Source organism: Colossoma macropomum, unplaced genomic scaffold, assembly GCF_904425465.1.
Source record: "Colossoma macropomum unplaced genomic scaffold, Colossoma_macropomum, whole genome shotgun sequence".
Classification (NCBI taxonomy): Eukaryota; Metazoa; Chordata; class Actinopteri; order Characiformes; family Serrasalmidae; genus Colossoma; species Colossoma macropomum.
In genome coordinates this window covers 17,946,928-17,954,366 of record NW_023494804.1, presented here as the reverse complement: position 1 = coordinate 17,954,366, position 7,439 = coordinate 17,946,928, and positions in this window count along the sequence as shown.

The window sequence follows — 7,439 nt, the reverse complement described above, 5'->3', positions numbered from 1 at the left end:
ATTCAAATATAAAAAGTATAAAAACTGAAACTGTTTAGTGATGATTTCAAATTAATTTATTTGCAGTTTAAATGAATTTTATTTAAGTGGCAAATTAATCCACCTGATTAAGAAAAAGAAAGAAACTTTGAATAAACATAACAAACTATAATCTCTCTCTTTCTGTGCTGTTAGTTTCGAGAAGTGATTAAAAGCCGATTCCCCCTCAAAACCTTTTGAAAAAGAAAGGTGATGTTTGGGGTTTAGTCTCTATCAGCTGAAATGTTTAACTGGGTTTAATTTAAATAAATAATTATTAACTGATTTAAGAGGGATGCTGGCTCCACATTTAAATATTCATAATGATTTAGTAGATAATAAAGACACTGTTTAAACTGCAGTGAACTTAAATAATCACTTAAATTGAGTGAAATTAGTTTTAAATAATTCATTTCTGCTCCTCTTTACAATCACACTGTATAGTTATAAATGTGAAAATCACATAATTTCTGCAAATTTTCACATTTGGTCATTTTAGTACAAATCTTTAATCACAAACAGAAACATCACTGTTATGTTAATATTGTACTTAGTTTTTAATGCATGTGAACACAAACTAATAATCAAAAACCGACCTTCTACAATGTTTCATTAGCTCTAAATTAATCTTTCATTAAAAAACCAAAGCGCATCAACTTTGTTACAAAATCTACTAAACAAATTTGTAACTGTATTCTGATGAAATGTAATCACATGTGTTTTGTTGTTTTCTCTGATTTCAGTAATATTTCATTTTCATTCTTAAATTCTGTTAAGGGAACTAAAGATTTGGGGTCATTTGTGTTGTTTTGTCTTCATTTTACAGAACAAATAAATTCAAATTCAAAACTACTGAAAATGACAGCTGAAGAATCCTTACATGAGAAATGTATCTTTTTAATTTCCATTGTTTCCATGTCAACCCAAATTAGACTTTGGGAATCAGTAATATAAATCTAACACTTTCTGTATCTCTTTATCTTCCAGATCAGCTTAATTAACTTTTTTCCCATTCAGACTAATTACTCAGTGATAATTAGGGCTGTAATGATACTCATGTTTTCAAATTCAATATGATTTTTAAATTGTCCTATTTTTTTATATTAAACATAATTTTTAAATATCAATTTTAAAATCCTTTCTAGTTTTAAAAACACTGAATGCAAAGGTTTTGTTGATTTTCTGAGTGAAAGTCAGTGAACAGAGACACACTTAAATATGATGTTCTCTGCAAATTTTAGTGCACAATTTCTGTTTATTTGCTGACTTTAACAGATTGAAAAAATAAAACTTGCAACATGAAATATGCCGTAACCTTTGCACAGGCCTTTTTCCCCAATCTGTTAAATAGACATTGAGGTGTGCAGAGGTGTGCAGAGGTGTGCTCTCTGTAGAGGACAAATACAATTATTTTCACTCAAGGGTGTCCAAACTTTTGCATACCACTGTATGTTCACTTTGAGACTTTGACACTAAAAGATAAATAATATATAATAAAGATGATTATTGTATTATAATATAAATCATAACATTTACTATACTTTCATTATTATTACAGCATAATTGCTTTAGTGAATGATATTCTCATTTTTTCAATTTTTGTCAAAACGTTTTTACAAAAAATCTATATTTTAAAGAGAGAGAGAGTGTGTGTGTGAGAGAGAGAGAGAGAGAGAGAGAAACAGAGATACAGTGAGAGAGAAGTAGAAAGAAGAGAAAGAGAGAGAAAGAGAGAGCGAGAAAGGAAAAATAAGAGAAAGAGAAAAAGGACAGTTAAAAAGAGAGAAAAAGAAAAATGAAAAAAAGAGCGAGAGAAAGAAAGAGAGAGAGCATCCCTTCTCTTTTTCTCAGTCTATTAAATTTATGCTCTCAACATTGAACACTGTTTGCCGATTAACTGCACAATCAGATCCCCTCCAACTGAGGAAGAGAGTGAGGGAGCAAGGGATGGAGGGAAAGAGGGACACAGGAATGGATGGACAAAAGGACAGAGGGATGGAGAGATGGGGAGCCACGGGCCCTTTCCCACCGGACAATACCATTATTTCAGCTCCCTTGGCCAGGAATGCCAGATTTCACAGCCCACTACCCTCCTCCAGATGTCAATCAGAGCACCATGAGGCCATCAGGCACCTCCCCACAACCACCCCCTCCCCCTCACCCCTGGCTCGGCCCACCCTGGAGCCCCCCGGACCCCCAACTCAAGTGGACAAGACCACATCGTCCAATATGTGTTTCCTCTGCTAACACAGACACAATGACCATCAGTGGACACACTGAGACAGTGGATTTATAGATTACGAGAGGCCTGAGATTGAGTTTAAGTCTAGATCTGTAGACTTGCTAGAGTTTAAGAGTTAAGTTAAAGCTTGTGTAAATGGTGTGGATCTAATATTAGTACTGTTTTAGATTTGATATGGTTTAAAGGATTAGTTTAAAAACACCTATTACATGTTTTATGCTGTGGCATCTAATTTTAACATTACACTCTGAAAAAAAATTGTTCTTCAAAGGTTCTTTAGTAAGGAAAGTTGTTCTATAAAGAACCATGAACACTCAAAGAACCCTTTGCATGACCAAAGGAGAATGTGTTGTCTACAGTTCTACATAAAACCTTCCTGTATATGGTTCTATATAGCACCACAAAGGGTTCTGCTATTGTTACAAGCTTGACATCATAATATAAGAAGAACCCTTTTTGGTGCTATGTACAACCCTTTTTAAAAAGATATAAAGAACCATCTACAGCACATTCTCTGTCATTCTGAAGAACCCTTTCACAATGCAAAGAACCCTTTGATAATGCAAAGAAACATTTTCTTTACTAAAGAACCGTTGAAGAATTTTGTAGGGTTTAAAAGTTCATTTTTTGTTCTCTTATTAAGTCCAGTTATTGCTGTGGGTCTAATATTATGATTAGGTCTAGTTGCGTAGACTATGTGTAGTTTAAGAGAAATACTAAGTTTAGTTTTTGTATATGTGGAGTCTAAATTAAGTTTAAGGTTTTTTGTACGTTTTGTGACATCTGAGATTTTGAATTCTCCTTTGTAAACCTTGTGGAGTGCAGTATTAATAATAAGTTTAGTTTTATGTTGACTTTGTGGTGTCTAACATAAATTATAAGTCTTTTAAAATTCATTTTCGGGTGGACCTGCTATGGAACACGTTCTATGATCTACCTTACTTAAGCAAATGATACAACAATTTTAATGCATTAACATAAGAATAACAGGAAGAAGAAAAAGGGCTGTGTTTATAAAACAGCTTTCTTCTGGAAACACAGCTCGAATTTCTGTTCTAACGACGCTGATAAATCATAGCATACAAATGTGAATGAATGAAACGGAGTAATTCTGTGAATGAAAAAAAACGTCGTGTGTTTGTTGTTCAATTAAACTTCTCCGCGGCGACGTCACTCGCGAAGCTAAAAAAATCTGACCAATAGCGCTGCACTTTGCGACGACTAGCGCAAGAAGGGGCCAATCGGCGCCGTGCATGCAAATAAGGATTTCGCTTCGACGGTGCTCTTCTTTTTTTTTTTTACACCCGTGTTCGGACGGACATGGCTTTCTACGATCTGATTGGGTGGCGACATCGCCCCTCATGCGCTATGACTGGCCATGCTCGCACGCAGCAATTCGCACGACGTGCTTGCGCGTAAGTATGAACTAACTAGCCAATCGCGGTGCAGGAGGGGCGCGTTCTAGAACTGTGAGGTCTGCGTTCCAGCCAACCAGAGCGCAGGAGGGGCGGGGCGTGTGCTGAATATGGGTGGGGAGAAAAAAAAAACACAACGTGGTTTGGCTGGATCTGAATGTCAACTAGTCAAAGATGGAGTCTTAAACGCTGGAAGAGGGCGGGGAGGCCGCAATATTCTCTTTTATTTATTTATTTATTTATTCATTTACTTGGGGTTATTTTATTTCCTCTACAGATGTGGGAAAAACATATTTTGCACACGTTTGAGAGTCTGAAAAATAAGAAACAGGAGGTTTTACACCTCAACTTTTTCTCCTGTTACTCCCCTCCCTCCCACTTTAACCCTCCCTCTCTCTCCCCTCCTCTCTCTCTCTCTCTCTCTCTCTCTCTCTCTCTCTCTCTCTCTCTCTCTCTCTCTCTCTCTTGCTTTTTTCCCTCTTTCTTCATTTTTTTCTTAACAGGGTTGTCCCTCCCTTTGGCTGTAGGTACCATTCATGAACATTTTAAGGGGGTTCAGGGGCTTATTTGTGGATGATTGGAGAAGAAATGGAAAGGAGAAGTTGGGGTGGATGGATGCATGCATAGATTTTTGAGGTGGGGGGCGGAGAGGAGAGGAGGGGAGGAAAGGGGAGGGGAGAGGAGAGGAGGGGGTGCTAAAAGAGAGAGAGGGAGAGAGAGAGAAAAAAATGGACAGATTTTGACGAAAGGAGAAACCTATGGTCAAGATGAGCCACATTTCTCATGGCCACAGCCGGACCACGCTTCGACAGGACTGGGTACGGAGACATGCTTTGAAAGCCTTGCTGTGCAGCAGGACTGTCATTGAACTGAACGGCCACTTTAGCTGGAGCTAGCTGAGCTGGTGTGGAGAGACTCACACTCTCAGACAGAGACTAAACTCAGTGTGTTGACTCATTTGGCTTAACAGGTTTGGGCTTTATCTCCGAACACGTCGCTTTCTTTTACGAGTTTAACGAGGCTGAACTCGGCTTCCTATTCGACAGCTTCTTATTCGAATTTGCCGTTCCACCTTAAATGGTGCGGTTATTATTATAACGCCTCAGGCGCCAGAATGGAACTGCTGCACCATTTAAGGTGGAACGGCAAAATTCGAAATTCGAACAAGAAGCTGACTTTAGCTTCGTCTCTCTTTCTCCCTCTCCCTCGAAGCAGAGCGTAGCAGCTGAAGCTAAAGGCTCTTCTTGTTGTGCAAATGTTCGCTTTTAAAGCATAAAAGTCACGTAGGCTGCTTTAAAGTGTGTGCATTTCGTTTTTTTGTATTTAGATAAAACGTGTGGAATAATAATGTGTGCATAAAACGGTGGAACCAGTTTGTTAGACACAATTATCTTCCTTGTACAACATTTAATTAATTAATTTAATTTTATAATTTTTTAAAATATAGCCCAGTACCAATTATTAAGATTTTTCATGCTCAGCACTGCACAAACGCAGAGACTTTTAAAACTCACCCAATCCTACAGGTTGCACAGTGTTTTAGACTGATTTAAATGAAGCTGTTTTTAGTTTCCATTTTCATCAGATTTTGACTCTTATTTCATGTCTTTGCTTTGTTTTATGCCATAAAATCCTATAAAATAGAAAAAAAAAGGTTCAGGCTGTTAAAAATATTGCAGTGTTCCAGCCGTGAATGCAGAAGAGGAACACTGTGTTCGGACCAGACTGAGGATGTGAAAGTTGTCTTGCAACTTTGGAAAGACTTTTTTTTTCTTTTTTTGGTCATTGCTTACAAACTTTGGACCATAATAATTTAATAATAATTAAAATATAATAAAATAGTCTTAAAAGTAGTTTTAAACCACCAGGGTTCATTTTACATTCATGCAAATGTGCATTTGGTGCTGCAAAAGCACAAGCAGGCCATTCGTTTTGAAAGTGTTTAATGAATTTGTGCTGACTTGTCATTTTGCATCTTTGTTAACCCATTTTGGATTTTACATTAATGGTTTTTTCAAGGACAGATCAGGCACATGCAGGCCTATTTTGTACATTTTGCATTTTTTTGTTATGTTTCATAAAAAAGCTTTTCAGCACTATTAATTCAGCACACATTCATGTCTCTGAATTCCTTCTGAAAGTGCCAGTGATTAAATTCAGCTCAGGAATCCATATGAACCAAGTTGATTGGTTGAGGTCTAATAAACGTGACAAGATGGAGGAAAAGGATTGGCTGGAGAAATGGTGTCAGAGCGCACTGATGTTGACCGTGTTTTTGTCCATTGCCCTTTTTCTGTTGTACTACTGTGAGCATTCAGAAGAGCAGTGCAATATTAAAAGGGCATTGGCTGGAAGATCAGAGACCTCCGCTTCTTGCTATTGCCTTAACCCTTCACCTCGCTGCTGATTTGACATGCTAGAACATGTGGAAGTACAGTGGGTGGTGGAGGGGGGACACCTGTTAGGCCACGAACTCTGAGATGTTTTGCTTCTCCACTGTTACTGTATGGGCCGGTTCAAAGGTTGCAGTGGCCGTTTGTACCTGTTTTTTCTTTAAACCGAAGCTCTGATTCGCAGGATAACATGAGCCAACAGTCTACACTTTGTAGGGCAGATTCTTACATTTTGAGACATGTCTGTTTAGTTCTAGCTGATGCTTTGCTAATAAAGCAAAAATATAGCTGTCATTTAGGGGCCTGCAGAACTATCCCATTGAACCTGAACCTGTATGTACAGCCCTTAAACATCTTGCATCAAGCAGTTTTAGAAATTGTGCAGCATAGTGTCTTCACGTGTGTTCCACACAGCTAATATTTACATAGGTATGTACATATTAGCTCTTGAAAGTGTTGGTGAAATGGATAAAAACATGCTCAGGAAGGTAACTGCAGTTTTGCTACCACTTTTTGTGGTTCACAACATGATATAAGCTACAGAAAACACTCTACACTTTGTCTGTACATATTGGCTCTTAAACATTGCTTTTCTTTAACTAAATATAAAGGGACAAATTCAGGACAGAAGTTGCCATTTTACAGTTTTAGTATCACTTTTATAAAATTGTATTAGTGGTTCTGAACATAATATAGGCTGCAAAAAACATTCTACACTTTGTATGTACATATAGGCTCTTAAACATTGTTTTGGGTAAATTTACAAAGGCAGATTGTTGCAGTTTTGCAGTTTCAAAACCAGTTTTATAAAACTGCATTTATGGTTCACAACATAATGGGCTGTGCACTCTACACAGCTAATATCTACATATGTAAGTACAGATCAGCTTTTGAAAATGTTGTTTTGCTCTGAGAACAGATGAGGGACAGAAGTTTTAATGTTTTTACTGCAGTAGAAGCTCTTGTATTTGTTCTTGGGGGGAGTCACTTATTTAATTTGGTTTTGTTTTCATGCATTTTAAGATCGAACAGCACTTGTAGCATGTTAAGGTGAAAAGCATGAAACTGGTGCTGTCAGCGAGGGGTGGGCTTGTGCCCTTTTTGGCCAGAGAAGATGGCTGTCCCCGTGTCCACATGCTGATGTGCTGAGGTCAGCTGCTCTGACGATGTTGCACTACTGTAACATCCATTCTAGCAGTGCAATAGTATTGTCATAGCATTTAGCCTCCGCCTGCTTTCATCCAGCAAGGGCCAGGGCCCAAGGACAGATGACTGACCTTAAATAGGGGGCTGCTTGGGTTTGTCATTGGTGGTTCCTTGTTTGTAGTGCTGGCCTGTGTTGATAGAACTGAATATCAGAGTGTGTTATGG